The sequence below is a fragment of the Strix uralensis genome, chromosome 1, assembly GCF_047716275.1.
Source record: "Strix uralensis isolate ZFMK-TIS-50842 chromosome 1, bStrUra1, whole genome shotgun sequence".
NCBI classification, from domain to species: domain Eukaryota; kingdom Metazoa; phylum Chordata; class Aves; order Strigiformes; family Strigidae; genus Strix; species Strix uralensis.
The window spans coordinates 83,746,929-83,773,131 of record NC_133972.1 but is presented as its reverse complement, the minus strand read 5'-3'; the positions used below and the strand labels follow the sequence as shown (position 1 = coordinate 83,773,131).

Sequence of the window (26,203 nt, the reverse complement as noted above, 5' to 3'; positions counted from 1 at the left end):
ACTGAAAAAGCTTACGGTCATATCTGCAGATATGGGCAACACACTAACCAAATAAAACCAGGTAAAGTAATGTGCCCTTCTTTGCAGAAGGAGGTCCACAATCAATGCCACATAATATCCATTGTGTATTAGGAAATTCATTTTTATCTAGAATTCCAAACTCATTTCCTCACAAGCATAAACACATACCTTTTTTCTTGATGGTTCACTAACATTACCCACTGAAAGAGACATGACTCAGCTCAAGGTTTATGTACTATGCGCTGCACAAAAGTTTGCTCAATACATGTTTTTAGAGCAAGTCTCTTCTAATACACAAAGATGGGCTGATGGCATGGAAAGAAGAATGGGGCAACTGTTCTTGCTTACTCTGCCTTCCTAGCTGCTATCCCAATGTGGATTTGGTTCATAAAATATTCACCTGTGGAAAAGCAAGTCATGAAGCATAACTGTAACCCACACCAATCTTAACACTGAGCAGCAATGAAGCGTGTAACTGTCTGGTGATTATCATGAGACATCAGAAATAATTCCAAGTTAGCAAGTTGTGCAGTTGTTGCTGTAAGAACTTATTTGGAGCTTTTGTTTCCATGGATCTCCCTGAACAGATGCGTGGATGCTCTCCTTGATATTCTACCCACCTGATCAGGAAGCAGAACTAAGGGGTGCCCAGGCGTCGGTATTCTCCTCGCTGTTAGGTACAAAAAACTGCCTTCTCTAATGAGCAACCTCTCTTGATAGAGGAGACTGCAATTAGTGTGGACTCTCGGGAGCTTTAATGTTCCCAAGCAGCAAAATGTAGACAAGTGCATTGTAAGCGGGTTCAGAAAGGCACGCAAAATTCTCTGACACTGACTAGTCTATAGATATGAAAAGGGCCAATCCCTTTGTAAGTTCTGAATTTAAATTTAGAAGAAAATACCATATATTTAATGGAGGAGGGGGACCAAAGAGGGAAGGAACATTAGAACGAAAGCTTCTTGCTTTTAAAGATAATCATTCTATCCACCTATATTCTTTTTTTAGCTTGGTTTTCGCAAATGAGCTCAGATTTTGCAAGTAGGCTTTCAGGCTCCTCAAAATAAGAGTGCAGGTGCAAACCACAGGTGCTTTAATGTGAACAGTACAACCATAAGAATACAGGCATAAGACCTTTTTTAAGAAAAAAAAAATCATTAAAGATTTTCATTCCCTTATGTCTGATTGCATAACCCCTCTAAAGAAAGCAGTAAAGGTCACTGAAACGCGCAAGCCTTTGCTGATGGAAAAATGCTATTGTATATTGTTTAAAATTATACAAAAGAATTGAGCACAAGTGCTAGAAAAATGAGACCTTTAAAGGAGTGAACTGAAAAATTCCAATGAGCATGATATCCTGATTTAAAATTGCATGTGTACAGGTTACAGCCACTTCTGTGTCTCTCTTCATATGGAAAAGAAAAAAAAACCCAAACCCACCATTTTATAATCTTATTAAAGGACAAAGTTGTAGATTCTTATCACTTCATTAAATTGCCAATGCATGATCTTTTTTTGTTCTTGTTTCATAACCACCCATTAACATAAAAAGATAAGAGTTTCTCCAATGAACCACATAGTGGAGTTTCAGCCAGCAGAGGAAGGAGTAGCACAGGAATGTTACCCTGTAACACTGCAAAAAATTAGTCAGGTTCCTCAAAATATGAAGCTCCTCCATGGGCTACAGCAGTAAAGTTCCTGTAGGCATGGAGTCATGTTTCCATTGCCCTTCACCAAACAACACAACTTATTTTTGGGTCATGCTGACTCCAAACAATTGGAGATAAGGAAGAAAGCAAACATGTCACAGAATTGCAACCTGTCTTTAAATAATTCCTCATTACCAAGGTGTGACCATAGGCAGCCCTCTAGCTCATGCCTTCTTGTGTCAGGGATGTGGCTGCATTGGAAGAGAGACCTGGACTGTAAATCAGGACTCCATGAGGGAAGTCAGTGTGAAGTTTTTTTCCCCAAACTATTTTAAACATGGGCATAATATCCTCTTAAAATGCACATTTCCTTACCAAAATCCTTTTCACCAGCTTACCTTGCCCTTTTGCAAGGAAGTTCAGGAATGCCAGTATGATAGCATGAATTCATTTATTTTATGTATGAAAATAATTACAAATTTATATATGAGTTTAAAAAACAATAATGACAAGGACTTTGTAGAAGGATAAACAATTTCTTTAAAGCCTCATTTCTTTAAAGCTGTGAAAAGCAGCCTGGGTCCAGTCCTGCCAGCATTTCTTTGTGCCAGTGATCCCTCCATACAAAGCGAACAGTTCCACTGAGCTGAGCAAAGCGTCCTTCACAAGAACTGTTCTGAAGAGCAAATCGGGCCAAACTTGCCCAGAAATCCTTCCAGTGGAGAACACGTCATCCCACAAGCAGTCCTGCTTCCCCCAAATGTCAATGTATGTGACATGCTCTGTTTGAGAGGAAAGCCTCACTCTTCCCAACCTTTACATAAAGAAGAGCGAAGCCAAATCTCAAAACATTCAGCAAATGCTTTCAAAAAAGGCAACCACTGGATTTTTAAGACCACCTCAAAATCCTGACATGTCCTAGATTTCCCTATCTGTTTTTAAATTCCCTTTCAACTGCTATTACTTGTGTTTTCTGTGGAAGTCGCACAAGGAGGGAGAGTGGCAGTTTGCAGGAGGTGGTAAAAAAAGGCAGAAGACACCATGAAATTGAGAGAATAAAAAGAACAAGTTTTTGTATACTTGAAAACTTTCAGGAGGGTCAGACTTTTTTTCTGAAGGGGGGTTGTTAATTAGCCAACCATAACAGTAGCAACAGTGTCCTTGTAAAAACAGCTCACTGTTTATTAAAAGTAAATTTGGGAGCAATACAACTTCACCAAATTCTCACCAATTTGCTATTACTGACCAGCTTCTGTCTTCCAGACATGCTTAAACTTCATACACTGACACATTTCCTACTACACAAACTATATATCAGTCTCTTCAATCAACACAACTCCAGTATTTCTGTTGATTTCTATTTTAAGAAAGGAATCTACTTCAGAAAGTAAATCTGAAGTCTTAAGAGTACTTTATTCCTGTTCCCAGTCTAGCTCCATTCCGTGCTTCAAAAATACTTATGCCAGACCAGCAAGAGAAGTCTCCTCAGGCAAATCAAATCATCATCTCCTACTTGCTGTACTTGGAACTTACAACAAATTCCAGTAGCCTAGTATCACACTTATTACTGCAGGGCAAGGCCCTAAAAAAATGGTATTTTTCACTTGCAAATTAAGCAAAGATGCTGATTTGAAATAAAATTAGGGAAAAGTGAGTTGTGATGGAAATTTGGGGTTTCAAATGAACACCTCATGAATGAAGTGAAATGAAGTTATGTTACCTGTACTAAGGTAACTAAGTGTTGCCTTTCTACTAAATACTGGAAATTTGGCAAACCATTTTCAGAACTGAAATGCTGCTTATACCAGCTCAAGGTACTTGCAGATGGGATGACCCATGTTCCCATTCTCCAACACGGATTGTGTTTCCCAGCTAGATTACATCTCCCATAACCACAATAGCAACTCAACATGAAAAGAGGAGATGGAAGCCAGCCATAAAGCCAAGCCCCGGGGAAAGAATGGGAAAACAAAGTATGCTAATTACAGTTCCCATGGGAGATGGCGCTAGCATTCCTAAACCTAACCTTTCAATCCTGTTGTTCAGTGAAAGGAGGTTTGGGGGTTTTTTCCTCTCCATAAAACAAACCAATGAACTTCAACAAAATTAGGATGCAGAAAAAACTTCCAGAAGACAATGCAGGACAAATCTTCAAACCTGCTGTAAAACCAACTGAAGAGACAAACAGCTTCACCCTTTTACTGCTCAGAAGCTAAGGAGGAGAGATTTTTCTGCTCCAGGAACATTCCTGAGGCTTCATAGCATTATATCCCTGACTCCATCATTCACCACACAATTCTTCCCATTTTTAGTTTAAAAGAAAACCACTACACAGGACTGGATCGTTAAACCCTTATTCATCAAAACCCCTCAAGGCTTTACTAGGTTGGACCAGTGTGACAGAAAGACCTTGATCTACAGTCTTCACAGTGATGCCCCAGCACTTGACAGTGAAGTGAAACTGAGTTAGAGGAGCTCATGGTTTCTGGATGCTGCAAGCGCCCCATTTCCTCACACTGCTAACATCTGCTTCTAGAATACAAATGGGTCTGGTCTTAGCAATGGAACAAGACAGACAAAACACAGTACCCACTTAAACATGAGGGGAAGCAATCCCTTTCGTAAACTCTAGATCCCCGTGCAAGTTACTGCAATGAAAAAAAAAGATGCAGAGAATTAGGTACAAACAATCTAGCCTGATGAAAAAAAACTCGTTATTTCAACACAACTCAATAATCTGGAATATCAGTAGTACTGATTACTGGCTCTTTTCAATGGCCCCTTGTTCTTCTCCTTAATCTGGAAAAAAAAGCTATTCTGAGCTGCAATACAACTGAAGGAGCAGTGAATGCATCGAGCATGGGTCTATCACAGGGCTGGCTCACCTACATAAGGGGCTGGCTTATGAACTGCAGCAATCTCTCCAAGAGGTGGCTAGTACTTACTTTCCTCAAGGCAGAACCTCAGGAAGAAGAAAACATCTGAATTAACACTTCTGTAGATAGTCCCCAACAGAGTCTCAACCGTGGATGCCTCAAAGGAATCTGGGGAAGGTAACCAAGAAAAGTCTGTTGACTGCGAGCTTAAGTTCTGAGCAAAGATTACACCACCATCAGTAAAAAAACTAGGGGGTACTACTTAAGAAAAAGTTTAAAGACACGTAGTTGCAATACTGGTTCTGTGATCTGCAATTCAGAAAGCATCTCTATTAAGAGTTAGGTACTGGGGACAAGTGTCTGAAGTATTAATATGGCCATTATTGGACGTCTCAGCATTACCCGCATCAGGAAGATCTAAACTGGCCTAAATTTAGCTTCAAACAAGCCTTCTGTCCAAAGTAAGCTGCATGCAACAGGGTCAGGACTTCTCCAAGCCACAGGCCAGTGGCAGACTCAGTGAACCCACACAAGAACCTGGGTATGTTCATGGCAGAAGGAAATTTTCATTCACTAAGGGTAAATGTGACAAAATGATAATATTCTTTTCCCTTCTCCCAGATGAAAGTTTTAAGTACTAGCAATTTCAGTAGCTCAGCAGAGCTCCACCAATCCCTCCTGCTGACCACATAACACTTTGAAGTGCATAATTCAATATTCAGGTCAGAAAGGAAAAGTGAGTATGAGGGTAAGGCAGAGATCTGGGTTCCTGTCCCTGCTCCAATGAATGTTTAATTATTTTATATTAAAAATTCATTTGGAGAAGGGCTAGAATCCAGGCAGTCTAATGGGTTTACCTATGAAGAGAAAAAGATCCACGATCAAATGCTACCAGACAAATGTGGGAGCTCAATCTTAGCTTCCTTTGGGCTATCAGACCTAACTCAGAGAGAGCAACTGCTAGCTCCTCCATTGCTTACATCTCAGCAGAAGGTGCCTAACTCCAGAAAGGAATAAAACGGAGCAGTTCAGCATGTTTTCCTGGAACAGAAAGAGGGCTGCCAGCTTAAAAGACATCCTCTTGATTTCCCCTTGTTCTAGCCAGCTCATGTGTCTCCTTATTTGAGATACAGGCTTTTGCAAATCCCACTCTTGGGCCAACTTTTCTCCCAGTATTGCACAAGAAGCCTCGTTGTCTGCATCCCACAGAATACAGTGGCTGGAAGTTTGATACCGCAGTACGTAAGGATCTACTTTGTGGATCTACTCTGTTGAAAATGTTCTTGAGTTGCCTTGGTGTTTTGAAAACTTTGAGCTGTGTGACTGACATTGCAAATGACAGCCAACCCAACTGAGCTAAATGCTGAACATAAAGTGCTGCACGCTCCTGTCCGCTGTTCCCCTCAAGTGAAAGAAGTCGAGAAAGTGCAGGGGTTCAAATACTCAAGTCACATATGAAGACTCACTCAGTATAAAGAAAAAATGGAGCTATTCAGAGACATTTCACAATCATAAGAAAAAAGTCCACAAGTAAACTACCCATAGCAAACAGCTCACATGCAGGTAGTTTTTGATTTAATACTTCTCAAAAACAGGGCAACCTAGCAGATTTTCTTGCCTGTGAAGGTAAGCCCACTGAATAATCACGTTGCCATACAAAGGTTAAAAAGGGTGCGTGGAAGGAGGCATTCTCTCTGCAGAAATCAGGAGCTGTATCTCCTGTGCAAACAGGAAGCCTCCACCCAGGCTGCCCCTCCGGCCGGCTGTAGAGCAGGAGCCAGGATGGGGACTCGCTGGGCTGTCTGTCCAGCCAGGCACCACCAAGGCGGCTGGCATTGCATCAGCCAGTGGGCAGGATGCTGGAAAGCTCTGGTAAAAAACCTGCCTAAGGATGGCCACCTTCCATCAGACACTGGGGTATGGCTTTTAAAATTAAAGCATGTGCAACCATGCCTCCATCTCAGCCACAAACACATGTCTGTCCACAGCAGACGTAACAAAAATTCATTTTCAAAACAAGCTGCTCAATTTTTTTTTTGTTATTTTTTATGATTCCTTGTTCAGCAACTGGCACCAGCATTGCCTTCAGCAAAAGCCACATGTAAAGGACAACATAGCAGTCAGCTGTCACTGTGTGACATGAGGGTAGACAGGATGGGCATTTTCTTTACTTTCTAGAAGCAGATGAACTCCCACTGAATATTTAATTCAGACTCTAAGCTGTTTTCACCAGTCACTTGAAAGTTAAATAATTATCCTGTTTAAAGAAATCTAGCAGTTATATTTTGCATCCCCCCACCTCAAGCAGCTATTACTGTTGTGACAATATTCATCTTGTCCATGATGACTATTATCTGCTGTATAAATATTGATGATCTGAGTAATTGCTGTTCTGTACATATGCTTCTCACAGATATAAATTTCTCTGCTTGAAGTAGGCTGCTGACAAAGTACTTTCCTCCTTTTGCATGGCAATGAAACATCACTGGAGGTGCCACTGAGAGTTGTTAGTTGGTGGGGTTTGGGGGGGGGGGGGGTGGAAGGAAAAAAGCAACGAGTAACAACAGCCTTTGGAGAGGGGGAATGAAGCAATGTTTGCCTGGATTGGGAAGACTGAATAGTCCCAAAGAACAACAAGGTAGCTAAGCTGGTATTCAGGCGGCTTAAGTTTAGCTTAGGCTGTGCCAACACCAGAAACAGCTCAAAGAGAAGGAACTGCTCTGGACTCAACGCTGGCCACCACTGCTAACTGGGCATGCCGTGTTCTTGGGACATGTAGTGTACAACATGCATGTTGTACCCACCCAGTGGTTCACTGATGACAGGGGTTACTTCTTCTGGATCAAAACCCAACCAGAAAACAAGCCAGTCTTCTACTGGAGGAAGAACACCAAGCTGAACATTATGCTGGGACAAACAGACTCCCTGTGCCACCCTGTAACTTTTGCCAGCACACGGTCAGCATGTCACACAAAAGCAAAGCTGATCTTGAGGCACACAAGAGCCATTCATAGATACCACAGGCATACAACACAGCATCACTTCAGACTCTTTTCACTGGTTAAATGTATTTGCCCAGCAGACTTTGTGACAAGTCAAGTAGTCCTCTGCTTCCCGCAACTGGCGAAAAATCACTAAAAACACCCCACTGCATGTCCTGGTTAATCTGATCATACTGCCCCACCGTCTGGCAGTACAAAGACATGGTTTTGATAGACAAAGCCCTCCCACAGGCACACAGCCTCACGCTTCCAGACTTGAATTTTGCCTCTGGACTTTAAACAGCCAACAGTGTATAAGAGATGAAGGCTTTTCCTTACTGGACACAAACTTTCTACAATATAAAACCTGAGAGTCTGAATCTCACTAAAATTACCCCTCTGGAATTACAGGTCAAGAGATGAAGATTTTTTCAGCCATGTAAAGTTTGGTAAGATTTATACTGAGAGAGTTTCCCTGTAGAAATACTCTTTTTCTAAGGTCTCTACCCATCATTCACCATATCTGTAAACCAACACTGGACAGACACCTGTTTTTAATTTAAAAAAAAAAAAAATTGAACAAACATATGCTACAGAAATTAAGGGGAAACTAAAAATCTGCCTGATTACATCTGAAGATTAGAGAGGGTACAGAGAGGATGCAGAAAGCAGCAGGAGAAAAGACACTGGACTCCCTACGGGAGCTGGAGACCAGGGCAGGAACAAGAGGTGGGTAGGGACAGAGAGAGAGCTGGAAACAAGTGTGAATACAGATAATGTGCAAGCAATGTTTGGAGTGCCCAGAGGTGGAGAAGGAGGAACTGAATTTTCATAATGAGCAAAAGAAATAAGAGTCTGCAAGTCTTACTTTTTCTCTTGCCTTGTTCAAAGAACTATATAATAAGTCATTATATGTAATCACAGCGGCCACTAATTTTTTTATATATATTATATGCACATGAACAGACTCGGTGAAAGTAGTTACTAAACACTGATACAACCAATCTTCCTCCTGTGACATTGAGTGTTAAGCCATCTGCTTGTTCAGTGTGGCCCTCACGATATAATTAATTCCCCTCCTACCTTCTGCAGCTTCTTTCCTTCCCCCATAATTTCTACAGTGCTTTGGGGTTTAATATGTTACAGTCTCTAATGACAACAGCTGTACATCTGTGAATCTTGAAGGGAAGCTGCTTCCAGCAGAAAATTAAAGGTTGAACTCTTACCGGTAACTCTGGGCATGCTTAACTAATACTAAGCCACATAACATAGCCTAATTAGCCCAACAGGTCCTTTAAAATAAAATCCACATGACCTTACTGTCAGTTCTTACTCTGAGTCATTTTGCAGACCAGTTGAAACAGAGCCCTGCATAATCCTCTAACAGCATGCTGCGATGACTGAAGCGGACTGGATCCTAACTACAATAACCAGGTAACCCGCACCCTCTCTGCTCTGTCTTTTTTTTTCCCTTTCTGTTTTTAAGACAAGACACAGTCTAGTGGCCTCCAGCAAGTATGCAGTCTTACCTACATGGTCGCCTGCATTTCACAGACCTACTTTGTTTGCATGCAGATTAGTTATAACACACACTATATGCACACGGAATGCTCTACTGCTAATGCAAATTATTTTGCATGCAAACACAAAAAGCAGGTGGCCAAGCTACCAACTACCCAATTCAGAAGCACAAACTTAGTGTTCTCAAGCTTTTACATGCATATCAATTTGAAAGCAGTGAAACATAACTCTGAGAGTCCTGTTAAAACGCCTTTAAAAAACATGACTCAGATCTTAAGTGTTCACATTCCTGACTCACTAAAAAGTGAAGCTAAATTTCCATCTATTTTCTAGGTAGTTTTTAATCCTGTGTTTCACTCTGAAATCACGGTCACGTAACTTTGCTAAAGCTATGCCTTTCCGACATACCTTTTTCTGCACAGCAATGTCAATCTGGAGTGTAAAGACCTCCATCCACCATATCTCCATCACCAAATTTCCTTAGCAAAACTGCAGTATTACCAGCTCAGTGTGTTTTCATCAAGAGAGTAGATAGTTTCATCACATCTGTGCCAAAGTCACTATGTCCACAAAAAAAAAAAAATGCTTTGCTGGGTTTGCATCCCGCTAAAGTATCTCTCGTGGAGATGTGAAAATGCAATTTCACTATAAAAATAAATACAGTGGAGTTAATAATTTCTTGCACTGGGCACATGGCCATCTATTTTCATTGCTTCCAAACAGCCATCGCACTCTTAAGACCTGGGAAGCTGACAACGTGTGGACTGCTTCTCTAGCTCTTTCTGATTTGCATCAGCTTTCCTGAGGAGAGAACAAGGGTTGCAAGATGGTGTTTGTGCCTCCCAGATGCCCAGCACCTTTTCTTAACAGGTAAGGGCAGGTGGATGCTACGTTTGACTTCCTCTACTGGTGTGAGATCTGTAAGCGAGCCATGCAGTTGCAACTGAGGCACAGTGAAAGAGGGAATCTTGCACTGTGATGAAGGAATGTCTAAATCATGTACATGCATCCTCAAAGTGGCACAGAGATGTGTATGGATTTTGGAGATGCAGCACACCTACTAGTCTTTCCCTTTGCTAGAACAGAAGCATTTTGCACCAGCTTTTCACAGGAAAAGGATTCACTATTCTAATCAAATTTATTTACATTATGTACTTGTGAAACAAAATACCAGGTACCAAATACATCACCCAATAATTCAAAGAAACCTAATAAGCAGTTTGCAATTCCAAGCAATCTCCTGAAATTGCTACTCCTACAAACCTCCTTCTTCTAGCTTTTTGGTTGCAGAAGGTAAGGTGCCAGCAATCTATCTCAGAACAGGAGCTGATGAAATGGGGACATTTACAAAAAAAGTAATACAATACAGTTCACAAACTGGTTTGCTTACCAAGGAAACATACGTAGCAGTCTCCTTTTATGTAGCACTAAAGAACTGCAACTTGTATTTCTTCTGTTTATGATTTTTGCAGTGGCCTAAGACATTTTCTTCTTCAGCTAATGCCTAAGTGACTCCCAACTCTCACGTCAAGAATATTCAAGCTCCAGCGAGTCTAAACACATGTATCCTGATACACGAGAATAACCCCCACTTCCTAGGCGCACTACAACCAAATCACAGTTCTCCTTTCAGATGAAGCTGATCTTCAAAAACTCAAAAAATGTATTAAAATAAGGCCAGCAATGAATGCAGGAGTGTCCCAAGGAGGAGCAGTAGTGCTCAATCCTCTTTGTAATCACCTCCAAATGCTGAAGGTTTGCTGTTGGTTTTTTTCTTTTCCAATAAAGCTCAGCTGACTTAAACAATTTCCCCGATGTTCACCAACATGGGAGAAAAGAGGAAGAGCTGATGCAAGATGCTGTTCCTTTTGGGCAGTTCAGTGCTTTCAGTGCTCTGGCTTGTAGGTTTCTGCCTGCTCAGGGGGCTCCAATGGAGAACACTGATGGGATTCACCAGAGGTCACAAAACACTGCCAGGAATCAGATGCAGACAAGAAAGATGCACTAAAGTAAAACAAAACACCAAACAAACTAACGCTACCTTATCTTACTTTTTTTTTCTTTTTAGCTTGTTGCCTGCATATCTTGCCTGCAATCAGAGAAGGGGCAAGAAAATAAAATGTTAATGTGGTCATAGAGGTAGTTATTCAATCCACAATTTCCCAATAGCTTTTAAAAGTAGTCAAGGATTTTCCTCTCTTGAAAGAGGCACAGTTATTTCACACAAAAGCTCAGAATTTGTCACGTGTGATGTTACTGAAACACTCAAAGATGGTTTCATCCACCTAGGTGACTACATGTGTTTCCTGTGTCCTCTCCACTGAATAAGCAAGTCATGCTGAAATAAAACAGGATCTGCACATTACCCTCTTTGATTTGATTTGGAAAAGGGGGAAGCTGATATATCTCAAGAGTATGCAGCATATCACACCAGCAGCTTCAGACCCTCTGAAAGCAGTTGCTGGCTTTTGCTCAGTCCCGTGTGTCACAAAACAAATGGAGAAGAGAGGCTCCTGAACTGTCATGCAGGGACAGCTAAGCAGCAGGCAGGTCAGGCCACTCAAAGAAGTGCACCACACACTGCAGAGCTAGGAGTTGCCACTACCTGTGGTACTATTTGAAAAAAAAAGCTAGTGAGCTAACAGAAAAATAATTGCACATGGCTATCCAATATCCTAGACTAGTTTTAAATCAATGCAACTATGCTGTAGTTAGAAAAGGATAAACAAAGGGAAGAAACTGGAGAATCAAACCTACATTTATGTACCACCGGAATACAAAGTGGAATTACTTTGTCAATGACCTCTATGTCAGTGACCAGTTGGAGTGCATGGAGCTCTGCCTGGGGATGGATGAGGAGCCAACCAAGAGCTTATGGGACAGGATTAAAGGGAGGGCAGGGACAGGAGATATTATAGTGGGGAATCTGCTACAGGCCACCTGACCAAGAAGATTAAGCAGATGAGACCTTCTATAGACACATAGGAGCAGCCTCACTTTCATAAGTCCTGGTCCTTATGGGGGACTTCAACCACCCCGATATCTGTTGGAGGGACAACACAGCTGGGCATAAGCAATCCAGGAGGTTCCTGAAATGCATTGATGACAACTTCCTTCTCCAAGTGATAGAGGAGCCAACGAGGAGAAGTGCTATGCTGGACCTTGTTCTCACCAACAAGAAGGGGCTGGCAGGGAGTGTGAAGCTCAAGGGCAGCCTTGGCTGCAATGACCATGAAATAGTGGAGTTCAAGATCCTTAAAGCAGCAAGGAGGGTGCACAGAACGCTCACTACCCTGGACTTCAGGAGAGCAGACTTTGGCCTCTTCAGGGATCTGCTTGGCAGAGTAGCATGGGGCAAAGCTCTGGAGGGAAGAGGGGCCCAAGAAAGCTGGTTAATATTCAAGGATCACCTCCTCCAAGCTCAAGAGTGATCCACCCCAACAAAGAGAAAGTCATGTAAGAAAACCAGGAGGCCTGCATGGATGAACAAGTAGCTCCTGGACAAGCTCAGACACAAAGAGGAAGCCTACAGAGGGTGGAAGCAAGGACAGGTAGCCTGGGAGGAATACAGAGAAACTGTCTGAGCAGTCAGGGATCACGTTAGGAAGGCCAAAGCCCTGATAGAATTAAATCTGGCCAGGGATGTCAAGGGAAACCAAAAAAGCTTCTATAGGTACGTCGGTGAGCAAAGGAAGACTAAAGAAAATGCAGCCCCTCTCTGGAAGGAAACAAGAGACCTCGTTACCCAGGATATGGAGAAGGCTGAGGTACTCAGCCTCAGTCCTTTCTGTCTCAAATGACCTTTCTGTCTCAGCCTTCACTGGCAAGTGCTCCAGACATACCACCCAGGACACAGAAGGCAAAGGGAGGGACTGGGAGAATGAAGAATCACCCACTGTAGGAGAAGATCAGGTTTGTGACCATCTAAGGAACATGAAGGTGCACAAATCCATGGGACCTGATGAAATGCATCCATGGATCCTGAGGGAAACTGGCAGATAAAGTGGCTAAGCCACCATCCATTGTATTTGGGAAGTCATGGCAGTCTGGCGAAGTTCCCACTGACTGGACAAGGGGAAACGACCTCCATTTTTAAAAGGGAAAAAAGTAAGACCCAGGGAACTACAAGGCAGTCAGTCTCATCTCTGTGCCTGGCAAGATCATGGAATGGATCCTCCTGGAAACTACGCTAGGGCACATGGAAAATAAGGAGGTGATTGGTGACAGTAAACATGGCTCCACTAAGGGCAAATCATGCCTGACAAATGTGGTGGCCTCCTACAACGGGGTTACAGCGCTGGTGGATAAGGGAAGACCAATTGACATCATCTACCTGAACTTGTGTAAAGCATTTGACACTGTCCCACAGGACATCCTTGTCTCTAAATTGGAGAGACATGGATTTGATGAATGGACCACTCAGTAGATAAGGAATTGGCTCGATGGTCACACTCAAAGAGTTGCGGTGAACAGCTCAATGTCCAAGGAGACCAGTGACGAGTGGCATTCCTCAGGGGTCAGTGTTGGGACCAGTGCTGTTTAACACCTTTGTTGGTGACATGGACGGAGGGACTGAGCGCACCCTCAGCAAGTCTGCTGACAACACCAAGCTGTGTGGTGCAGCCAACACGCTGGAGGAAAGAGGACGTCATTCAGAGGGACCTTGACAGGCTTGAGAGGTGGGTCCACGCAAATAAGGTCAAGTGCAAGGTCCTGCACATGGGTCAGGGCAATCCCATGCACAAATACAGGCTGGGCAATGAGTGGATTGAGAGCAGTCCTGAGGAGAAGGACTTGGGGGTGTTGGTGGATGCAAAACTGACTATGGGCCACCAATGTGCACTCACAGTCCAGAAAGCCAATCACATCCCAAGCTGCATCAAGAGAAGTGTGGCCAGCAGGTTGAGGGAGGTGACTCTCCACCTCTACTCTGCTCTTGTGAGACCCCGCCTAGAGTACTGCCTTCAGCTCTGAGGCCCCCAATATGAGGACATGGACCTGCTCGAGCAGGTCCAGCGGAGGCCACCAAGATGATTAGGGGGTTGGAGCACCTCCCCTGTGAGGACAGGCTGAGAGAGTTGGGGTTGTTCAGCCTGGAGAAGTGAAGGCTCTGAGGAAACCTTATAGCAGCCTTCCAGTACTTAAAGAGGGCTACAGGAAAGATGGGGAGGGACTCTATCAGGGACTGTAATGATAGGATGAGGTGTAATGGTTTTAAACTGAAAAAGAGTAGGTTTAGATTAGATATAAGGAAGAAATTCTTTACTGTGAGGGTGGTGAGACACTGGAACAGGTTGCCCAGAGAAGTTGTGGCTGACCCATCCCTGGAAGTGTTCAAGGCCAGGTTGGATGGGGCTTTGAGCAACCTGATCTAGTGGAAGGTGTCCCTGCCCATGGCAGGGGGGTTGGAATTGGATGATCTTTAAGGTCCCTTCCAACCCAATCCATTCTATGATTCTGTGAACTTGCAAAATTAGTGCAAGTTGCTAAATGCATCTTTTTCATAAAAGCAAATTTACATAAATCACTGATTTTCACTAGCCTTTTTTTGGTAAGTCAAAAACATCCATATATTTTGGTTTTTCCTCCATGCATACATGTGTGAGTGTCCATACAAAACTTTTTCTTCAACCTTTTACTTTTCTCATTTTGCCACTAAGAGAAACATAGAAAAAAGAGGATGAGAGAAGGAAGCAGAGAAGAGGGAACTTTTTGTATTTTGCTGTGAAATTTAAAAATGGGTGGAAAACATATTTTTCGTGGAAGTTTTCTGGTTTGGGAAAAAACATTTTCCATTTGAACTAATTCAGTCAGCTGAGCATGCCACAAATACCAAGAACAAATAGTTTTGGACCAAAGGGCGTGGCCCTTTGATTTCACCTATAAAAATAAGGATATTTCTACACAAAGGAAGCCAATCATCAGTTCTAAACTGACATTCAGAGGATTATGATCAGATCCTCCTGCACTCTTCCTATGGCCCTGGAGTATGCTGCTGACCCACAGTGACACCAACACAGAGGAGCATCTGAGCCTCTGTGGAACGTGTGTAATGGCCGCCTTTGTTTGCATTTGAGAGCACACGCCATAATTAGCATTTTCCAGCTTCCCTTCCCCATTACACACACAAACACACAACCCCACACCCACCCAGCCCTCCCTTTCTGTTTGATCCCAATCTTCCATGGGTCTCTAATGAGATCCACAAACACCGTCTACTAATCACCTCATCAGTAATGCAAATAACCCATCTTGGCCTCTCATCAAGCATCTCTCCAGCTTAAACAATGTGCCCTTAGATTGCACAGCCTTGGGTACAAAGCTGCCATGTCCCTCTGAAATAACCTCAGCATGACAACGCTACGTACGTCACACTTCGTGGCAGTGGGCAGCAGCCTGCCAAGCACAGCCACGTATCGGGAGCCTAAGCAATCCCTCAGCTACTGTATCAGCTTACGAGCACATCTGTCCCTAGCTCTGCACACATGAAACAGCCAGATACTACAAATGCAGGGATCTTACGGAGGAGGCGGTGTTCAGCTACAGCAACATACCTTCAGGCCTCCTAAAATGAAACACTGAATAAGCAACACAGCAGAACAGATACAGCGCTGGATTGGCACTTAAAAAATAGAAACAGGACTTTGCTTTAGTCCCTCCAGGGCCATCACTCACTGCTCCAGGGATGTCACAGCAGTACTGTTCTCCAGCCCTGTCCCTGGATGGACCTCAGGCTCATGCTTGCAGCCATGTCCCCAGTCCCGTCTCTGTCCCTGTCTCCTGCTGCTGGATGGACCCTGGCCCTGGTGCATCGCTTGCCATGCCTGGGGCTGTGGGTGGACCCCATCAGAGCACTTTGAAATCGAATGATGAGAAAAGCATACTTCTGTGAAACATCATTACCGCCCTATCGGAGAAGTGTGGATCGCAAGAGTTTCCAAAATAAAGAAATGTATCTTTATTAGCCCCCTACCCTTGGCATCAGGCCCATACTGCCAATTCTTGTAACGTTTACAGGGAAACTGGAATACAGAACAGTTCAGCAGACAAAAGGAAATCCCGCAAGAATTGGCTCCAAAAATACCAAACAGGTTTTGGTCCCACAAAAGCGAAGACAAGTTATACCTGGACAAGCAACTTGTAGCTGTAGTAGTCACTGATGTTAACAGATCTACCGTGGCAGAAGGAAGAAAACAGGCTCGAAAGCATCTGCAAAATAGCATAATTCAGGTTTACTTTTAAATAATTATATCTGGAAAGTATTGCTATGGGAAAAAAGCTTAAGGAATTTAAATATTCCAAATAACAATGCCAGCAGTTCAGCACCCCCAGTCCTGCTGTGACCATGCACACGTGCATTGCCGAGCACAGCTCAACTGCCAGCAGTTCCCTTCCTTGAGGAAGGGAGGATTGCTGGGCTTCCAGTGCCACTCTCAGCAAATTTCTACCTTCTAAGCAGCAAGTGTTTGTACAATAGAAATCCTCCTATCAGCATTACCAGCTGCACCCAAAGCACAAACAATGCAAGCACATACACTGCAAAATCTCAACGCTTGTGCATGTGTAAACAGTGCACTTCTGGAGAGGCAGAGAGAGTATTTTCAGGTAAACACTGCAAAAATTTTGAGTACTTTAGGATGGCAGAAGGCCGTCATGATCTGCTGCTCACCTCCATTATTTACCGCCTGCTCAGCTAAGGCACCTCTGTAACTCACAGCGATTGCAACTACATTTCACAAGCCCGTTTTACCGCCTGTGAGGACACCAGCTTTGAGAACAGAAGAAACTTTTCCTCTCCCAGCAGTCCAGCTCTCTGGTGTGCTACCCTCCCTAATGTTGGCTTGAAGCCATTAAAATACCAACCAACACCAGAGCAGGAAACGCAGCAAGAGGAACTAATTTCTAAACCTCACCACTCGATTGCAGCCACTGCCCCAGGGAGATAAGCAGGGGAAAATGGGGGAGCTCCTCACAGCCCGGTCCTTCTGGAGGTATAAGAGAGGTGGAGATAATAGGCATGCTAAAGCACTCAGGCAGAAGACCATCTCTACCCCAAATCACTCACTTTTAGAAACAGGGGCTCCAAGCCCCTGAGCATACCTCCTCTTACGCAGCTTCACCTGCAGCTGATGGGAGCAGAAGGCTCATCTCCTGAAGATGCCAGGACTTCATAAGACTGGGACTTTAATTAAGAACCCATTCCTGAACAGAAACATCTTGAAAGGTGTCTCCTTCTCAGCTTTTGACTTGGGAGAAAGCAGGAGGAGGCAAGAGAAAAGGCTGATGCTTTCTCCTTAACAAAACCACCTACACATGTACTTTTTCTAAATATGCGCAATTAGGGCAAGTTATGTTTGGGTTAAGGAGGCTGTGCAGAAAAGTTCTCAGTCCCAGAGGAAAGAAAGGCTAAGGAAAAATATATAGAAAGAAAACTGGTTTTGTTAAAACCTGAAGAAAAACTAAACTGGATGGAGAGTGTTTTGGCCCAATCCTGGATGAAGCATACTCAAGCAAAACACTTGTCCATGAGAAAACCTCATGCAGCACACAAATATCTGGGCCATATTTTCAAGATAGTACTCATCAGAAGTTAGCTATCCACTGCCTCCACTTCACCGACATCCACTATGCCTAAAATCATGACCATTATCTTCCTGCTGTCACAGCCTTCCCCTTTTCTTTGCAGACCACCCAAATATACTATTTCTGCTTAGAGGACAGCATTTGACCACAGTGGCTATCAGGCCTGCACAAACTATGGCACAAAGACACTAGTCATGCAAGCCAGCCTACCCAAATTATTGAATGACATTTGGCAAAGGCATCAAATAAAAAATGAACCGCTGTCTCATGAAGAGCCTACAAGCACACTTCACTGCATACTGGCTGGACCTTCTTTCTCTGCATACTGTGGGGTTCAAAAGCCAGACCCATGAGGCAAAGGGAGCTGTACCAGTGACAACAGACCAGGCATGGACCCAACCGGGGCAGAAGCAGCTCTGATGGGTGCAGCATATGCGCAGCTTCCATCCCTGTTCATGAATGACATGTGTCTGCACCTGACATTTAGTGCAGCCTCCCCAGGACCAGGAAGGCACTCCTCCTAACAGTGACAAGAGTTATAATAATGAAAACAAGAAGGAAAGGTATAAATAGAAGCGCAAGAGCCCTTCCATTGTAAGGCAAGCCATCCACTTAGGAGTGTTACTTGCAGACTGAATAGGGGGGCGCTTCATCGGGCGCTTCATCCTGAAAAAAGGATCTTCCTCAGGTTAGAGGCAAGTGGGTGTCAGTGCCAGAAGGCTGGCATGCAGCATGGAGGAGACACAGACCCACGGCTGCTGGTCACCGCAAGCCAAATGGCTCCAACATCCTCACTCCTCTCCACGAGGGTGAAGGGCACACAGGGGAAATTACAAGTCCAGCACCTAGGTACCCCTCGCAGGCTTGGGCACCTCAACACCACAGGTGCTTGCAAGCTTTTTTTTTCCCTCTAGCTGCATTGGGACAGTATTTCAGATCTGATTTACTGTCTAGACACAGCATGCTACACCATGCGGTACAAACTGAAAAAGACTGTGAGCACCAGAGTGTGGAAAACAGATTGGTCCAAGTTTTTTCTTTTTCTTTCTTTACAAACAATACATTGTGCAGTCTACATCAACAGCCTCACAAAAATGCTCGATCTGTCCTGCACCTCAGAAGCTGGCTGCTGAAAGAAATCCAGAATGCAATTAAAACATGGATTCTGTTAAGTTTCACTTCCCTCTGCAATTTTATAATCGTCTCATCCATCAATTTTGAAAGAATAGTAATACTGGCATCAGCTGGCTCTCCACCTCCTCTGCTGAGCCAGCTTTTTCGAAGCCCTGTCCCTGCTTCTCAGCATCCAACCACAGATGCTGTGAGGAAGAGGAGAGGGAGAGACAAACTGGGGGTGGAGAGAGGCCAGCAGGGCACACTCAGCATGGGAGCGACCCCACACAGGAGCAGTTTCTTTCTCAGGGGAGCCTCAGCAAATTACGGTGCCTGAAGACCTGCCCAAACAGGCTTACCCCAGAAGAAAAACATACACACAAAATATAGAGAACAAGGTTGTCTCAGGGGTTAACTGAACCCTACCCAAAGGCAGACCAAATCCTAGGCATGCAGGCTCACTGCTGCCTTCCAGGCTGGAGATAGCTAGGCCAGTGATGTGCAATTCTTTTTTATTTGCAAAACCTTTTTCCCCACCTCTGAAAGACCTGTAGATCTCTCCATCAATACAAGCCACTTCTCCCAGTTACCTTCCACAGATTAGACAACATTCCTTAGCCCCCAAGTGCCTTCAGACCAGAGCTGAAAACCAGTCCCATGCTCTTTTAGTAGACTCTCCTTTTTGAATACGTGAAGTTCAGTACTCAAACATTAGCTCTTGGACTTACATGCAGTGGTAATGTAGGGAGAATTGGTTGGTGCCAGTTTTTAGTATCTGGCTTATTAATTATTTTGTAAAGGTGTACAATCTGTTGAGTCATCCAAAACTTTTTAAGAGACTCTGTTCTGTCATTATTTTATGAATCTAGTTTGACATGGTTTATATCTATCATGGCCATGATTTATATCACAAATTCCCAAGAACACAAGTCTGACTTTAAAATCATTCTCATCCCGACTGTTTCATTGCAGGTCAGCCTGGTCTGTTCCAAGACCAGATTTTGTTGGCAAATGTATTTTCTTTGCTGGTATCATCCACTTTTCCTCATCTAGTTTAATGAAACAAAAAAGCCCAAAGTACGTAAAGAAAGCCAACTGTTATGCTCATACGAACATAATCAGAAATTTCTGCTTCATCCTCTCTTACTGCAGTGGGAGGTTTATGCTTACCACCCTCCCCTTCTCTGAGCAAAGCTGCAGGAAGAAACTCTGTAAATCGGTCAGAAGACTGACATGTAGGCCAAAAGCATCTAAGGGCTCGCTGGGACTACAGACATCACTTCTCTGGGAAGTGTCTGAGTCGCACCAACTTGCATTTCAGCTGGAAGCCCAGCCTCTAGAACCTGCACACTCTTGCTTGCACTATCATGTTTCTGTTCATTCCCAGAAAATAAAAAAAAAATCATGAGCAGCAAGTCTTCCTCACCTTTCTATGAACTGATTTAATTTCAATCTCGTTTCAGCCCCATAAAATGGCATGTCCACCTAGACTTATTTGTAGAAGGCAGGTGGGATAAAGCAAGACTGCGTGCAATGAAACACTGAGCAGAGCAGAACACAGCATAGCCTTTAGATGTCAATTATTTTTATACAGTTGGCCTAAAGCAGCCGTTTACCCATTGCCTGATCTCAGAGGACGCCCACAGTAATGGTTCTAGACTGAAAGCAAGGAAGATGAATTCCCTAAAATGCCTCATTCAAAGGTATTGGGTTAGCCTTTATCTACAGTTTGAACAAGCAAAAATTACACACCTGAACTGGAATCAAGACTGCACACAACCCTACCAGGGTATCTAGATCTGGGACCTCTGGAAAATTATAGGTGGCACTGGTAGTAACAAAAGATGGGCACAGGCTGGAGCAATGGTATCAGAAAGCAAGGGGAGAAGCAGGTGGCATATGCTGGGGATGCACAGGAACAGAGGGGAAGAAGGGGGAACTGGGGAGGGTGAGTTTAAGAGGATGAGAAAGTAGGCTGCCATAGAGGGAAGAGGAGGACAGACACAGGCAAGTCAGAGAGGACTCAGGAAGCACCAGAGCTCTGTCCACTCCATCCTTAAATGGGATCTGATGGTATCCTGGCTCTGGGCTGCAAAACACCCAACACAGCAGCAGAAGACCTGCTGAGCATGTCACCCCACTCTGGCAACTACCACCATCCACAGCCAAACAGTGCTCTTAAGCAGGCCATTATCTCAGGGGTTAGAAATTAATGCTACTGACCAAAGGTCTATGCCCTCTGGATGACCAGGTCACTGTAGATTCATGTGACAGGACTAATTTTTATTTGTCTCCCCCTTTTACCTCTGTACAATTATAAAATTACATTTAAATCTAGCTATGTTGTTTTTAATAGGAAGACTACAAACTTCAGCTCTTCAAAATTAAGAGGTATCATAATGAAGATTGCCCATACAACCTTCACCCAGCTCCTGTATACATCTGCACTGATTCTGTCTCCAATTCAATGATCACAAATCATTTGAGCCCTGGAAATCAACTGCTTTGGGAAAAATACATGGTTGTGTGATAAAATCGAGGGCTGTCTCTCAAATCCTGCCTCACTCAGTGGAGGTTAGGAGGATTAGTGAATGAGGCAATGCAGGAAGAAAAAGAGACAACCACCTTGCATGAGGAAGTTGGACATACTGCCTGCAGGCAGGAACTACCACTTCCTCGGCTCCACAGTCTTTGTAAGATGCTTAGCAAGTCCCTGAAACCAGTTTTTCTCCAGGTGACCCCTAACAGAGCAGTCCCCAGCCCTCTGCAAAGCCAAGACATCTACGGATAATTGCAAGTGTTGAGACTTACAGCTGAGGTCAATCATCCTTGTGCCTCCAGCTGATGAACTGCTACATCACGCCAGGTATTCTGGAGTGAAAAATAAAATCATCCCTAAGTATTTCTTTGAGGCAGCCAAAATTGAAGGTGTTTCAATCATTTGAGCTTTATTTGCTCTTTGACTCCATTCCTCAGCTGTGAAAACGATGACAGTACCTGTTCCTGAGATGCTTCAAGAAGCAGAACTTGCCCACCTGCAAAGTCCCCGGGAAGGAATTAGCAGCACTGCTCAGTTCAAGGTTTGGGTGGGGTGTAAAATAAATAGATGTGGAGACACATGCAGAAAGTAAATATGGGGAAGAGAAAATGAATTATGCAGTAATTACCTATCCACTGAAAGAAGGACTCTGTGAAAGGGAAAAAATGATGCAACCGTAGAATTAAAGATTGTATCATAATGCAGATGCAAAGGGGAGCTATGCAACGTTAGTCCTGGCACTTCCTTGCTTTTGTCCACCTGATTTTGTAACCCCATTGTTCTCCTAATGTCATTATTTTGTAAGTAATTTAAACGCAACATAATGATGAGCTCGTATGTTTATATCTTTTCATCATTAATAATGTGTGGAACAACTGGCAGACTCTGCTCCCAGCGTGATTGATGCCTCCAGCAGATGGCTGTGAACGACTCCCTCCTTCTTCCACCTTTATCCGAGGTAAAGAGCAGGGAGGAGAGAGGGAGACTTTATATTTAAACTTCAATTCCATGCACAAACATTTGGGGATTTTGGGGTTGTTTCAGATGAGGAAACCAAGACCAATATCAATCAACTGCTCTGAAACGAATTGTAACCCATCAGATCTGAAGAGCGGAGGCACTGAGCAGCTGTTGTATTTTGCCCAAGGTCAAAAGGAAAGTTCCCAAGGCCTGGATCCCGAATGAACCCACTGACAGCCTTTTGCCCAAGCCACTGAATCCCTCCTACCTCCCACATTAAAACTTATTTAAGTATAATTATTGCTGTTAACTGCAGGTCAGGGAAGAAGCCGATCACCTCCAGGCTGTGTTTGCTGAAGAATGAATCCAACGAGCAACTTCTGAGAGCGTGTCATAGAAAACACAACTGCAAGCAAACGTTACGGTTGTATGTGTTCATCCTGGATGATAATTGTTATATTGGGTTCTTTAAGTAAATTACCCTGTGCGCCTCGAACTCCAGGCAAATTGCTAACGTACCTCTCAGAGTCAGACGAGTCTGGCTCACCCTGCTTCATGAGGGAAAGCAGCTGCAATAGCAACAACCTAACTTGTTCTATTCGCAGATTATATTCGCTGGCAAGAGTCAGTGTGTCTGACAGCATGCTCACTATGTAGGCTTCACGCTTTTTAAAAAGTCTTATTTGTCTTTGCATGCCCCTATTTGTAAACACATACACCCCCTTTCTCTTAAGCAGTATTTTTACCTTGTCTAACGGGTGCTGGCAGCTACTACCACAAGCTTTACAAGCTCTTTTGTTCCTAAGAAAGCAAGCTTCCCTTCCATCTTTCCCCATCCTCAGAGAGCAGAGCCTGCAAAACCCAGAGTTATCAAGTCCCCAAGGCGCAGCCAGTCAGTGCCTGCAGTGTCCCAGGCACACGGGCAACACCATCTCTCTCCAGCTCTCTCCAGTGCACATCTTTTGGAAAAGCTCCACTGTGGAAAAGTCCACCGTGGTGGTGGAGGCATTGCAATCCTTCCCTCTTGGCATGCAACCTGCTTAATTTGGTTTAAAACCTAACAGAGAAAGCACTACACCATCACTAAATGTATACAGTTAGGACAACATAGTTAACAAGAACAGGCAGAAATGTTACAGCAGCAACATTCTACCCCACGACTGACTGTTTCAGCATTTCTCACACTGAAGCTTGAGTGGCCAGCACCATCAGAGGAAGAACCTGCACAGGATGTCTGGTCCGAGCCCAAGAGCCCGTTCTTAGCTACCAGTCATCTACCATGCCACACTGCCAGTGGTTGGTGTCAAGGAAAGGAAGCAACAGACATTCTCCTTCACTAAATGCTGCATCTCTAGTAATGTAGAGACTTACGCTCAGATGCCAGAGGTGCCCAGCCCCATCTCCAGCAGGCAGAGTTTGTGTGGGGGAAGAGGGACCAGCATCCCCCTTTGCCCTGCTGGTGTGGCTTGATGCTCCACATCCTCTGTAACCCATGACAGGGAGTCAGCTACACAGTTCCTTCATCTCACCTTGACAGATGCATCTGATCTTAGCTGCATCACAGGCTGCCTGAAAAGGAGTGGCATACAGGTGTTTGAGATTCAGCACGGCCCTGAAGGGTGACACTTAATATTTTGACAATAGAGAGTGACGCTGACAATCTCTGAAGAGCCACACTCTATGCCACAAGACAACAGGCATGTATTGTCTGAAGACCAGCAGGAACAGAGAGGGTAGCAAAACATGCACTGGCTGAGGAATATGTGCTTCCCACATATGCTCCTTGACACCCTGACGCTCCTATTTCTTATGCCGCTGCCTGAACAGATCCCTGTCTTTTCCTTCAGTCCAGGTCTGGAAGAAACATGCCCACCGCGCCCAGCACGGCTACACTGAAAAGCAGTCCAGCACAGGCACAGCCTGAGTGAGGGCAAGACTGCTTTTCCTAGTACAGTTTTGCCCAGATTTCCAAGGCAGACCACCCAAGACACCCATGCTAGACTAGCTGCATTGACACCAGGGTGCTTAGCAATACAGAAGCACGTCCCTGACATCTCACAGGACGGCACCAGCTCAAGTATACACCTGCCTAAAGCAACCGTGGGGAGGAGACCGTGTGGGAATCAGAGACTGTATTCACTCACAGAAGCTATTTTGGGAGAAACGTACGGCGCCGAATGTCATCTTTCCATCGGTGTCAAATTATCGTTGAATTCAACAGGATGAAGCCGGTGAACGCCCAGATAATCACGCTGCCATTGCACACACACGCAAGTTTGCGCACACACACCCCTCTGCATAAGTCCTGCCCAGGCTGCACGTTCCCATCTGCTCTGATGCTCACCTCTGATCAGCCCAAGGTGTCCTGAAGGTCAAGAAAAGCAGGCTCCAAGCTATAGCTGTCAGCCTCCCAGCCTTCCTAAATCTCAAGTGGCTTTAGCTTGCCAAACAAAAGGCCATGCTGCGAGGAGGCGTAACAAACAGGCCCTGTCTGCTGGAGATCTGTGTCCTCTGCCCTCCTGCCCCTCCATCGCAGCCACCACAGCTCTTTCCAATGTTACCCCACACCCACCCCTGCCCTGGAGACCACCTACACCTTGCGAGGTGGCCAGGGCTACAGAGGTGCTGAATGTTTGACCACCACACATGCAATGCCTGGCTGGGCAGCTGCTACCAGGCAGAAGGGAGAAAGAATAGCTGAAAACAGTCTCCTTTTCTTCAGAGAGCGTGCTGCTTCAAAGATGTCCCAGCCAGCCACTAATCTTATCAAGTGGGACATTAATGATCTTCAAGACTGCCAACCATTGGCGCAATCTGGTTGCAACTGGCCAAACACAAAGGGCAGGAGACAGACAGAACTCGTTTCCTGGGGAAACTAAGTTAAAATGAAATAAAATAAAACTAGATGAAAATTATGGTGCGTTTGATTAGTGGCGTTTGCGCTACGTCCCAGGAAACGACGACTTGTTCAATCAAGTCTGCAAGCTGTACAGCACACACAGCTAAACTCTGTAACTGCCCAGGCTTTTATGCATCTGGAGCAGGAAGGGGCAAATTACAAGCTCATTTACATCTGAAGGTTACTCTGAAGGGGTACTTTCTGCAGCAGAAAGACACAGGGAGGGCAAAGTCATTTGCATCTGACAGGGATGAAAGGCCTTGTCAGGGCTGAAGGACTTTTACTCAGCCCTAAGTGTGGAAGCTTCTGGGGCTCCTCTCTCCTTCACAAGCCCCAGCCCTGGAGGTGATCTCATCCCAGAGATTTCAGCAGCTCTCTCCTCGCCACCAGCGTCCCTCAGCCCACGCTGCTGGCGCTTGGCCACCTGCACCAGGAGGGTGCCTTTGAGGCAGGGGTCGACCCTGCTGCGGTCGGACCAGCAAATGCTGAGCCCTGGCCAGCCCAGGACACGGGGAGATGCTGCACGACCAGCTTGCGCTGATGAGGGCTGGAAAGGTTTCGCGCAGTTTGACAGTGCTACAGAGCTACATCGGTTCCAAGGGCTCCTCTGCTCCCTTCGCAGAGCCCAGCACAGCAGCAGAAAACCTATTTGTGTAGAAAATAGCATCGGCAAAGCAAGCAGGCAACTCTGGATAGACTCAGAAACAGCTGTGGAATTCCTCTGGAAGAGCTGCTTAGTGTAAAAGGGAGGAAAGCCCAGCCTCCCATCTCACTTCCAGCCCACCACCCACCGGGTAGAGGCAAAGTGTAAGAACAGGCGGGAATTTAAGGCATGCCAGGATCACAGGCTCTGGAAATTAGTTTCCCACATTCTCCACAAAAAGAGAGCACTGACACCTAAAATCTACTGCCTTGAACTCATAGACTGCACACCATTTACTCGTCTGAATAACCACGCTCAAGCCAGTGGAATTACTTGCCTGAGTAACTGCTACTTGCTGCACAGAAGGGCTGCAGAACTGGCTGACAAATAAATACCGGTATACAGAAGGCAATGTAAAACC

General features: G+C 44.6%; 1 protein-coding gene across 4 annotated transcripts in view; it reads right to left on the bottom strand.

Annotated features, from left to right (window-relative positions):
* Positions 1-26,203, bottom strand: part of RNF152 (ring finger protein 152) — a 47,168-nt gene that overhangs the window by 18,660 nt on the left and 2,305 nt on the right. The window contains exons 1-2 of one of the 4 annotated variants that reach the window (XM_074873714.1): positions 16,171-16,212; positions 4,613-4,711 (exon numbers count right to left, since the gene is read on the bottom strand). The exons of 1 other annotated variant lie outside the window; for it this stretch is intronic. The gene's annotated coding sequence lies outside the window, so the exon portion shown is untranslated. Of the gene's footprint in view, positions 1-4,612; positions 4,712-16,170; positions 16,255-26,203 lie in introns of those variants that run through there. 2 more of the 4 variants (XM_074873705.1, XM_074873723.1) reach the window with 2 other exon arrangements.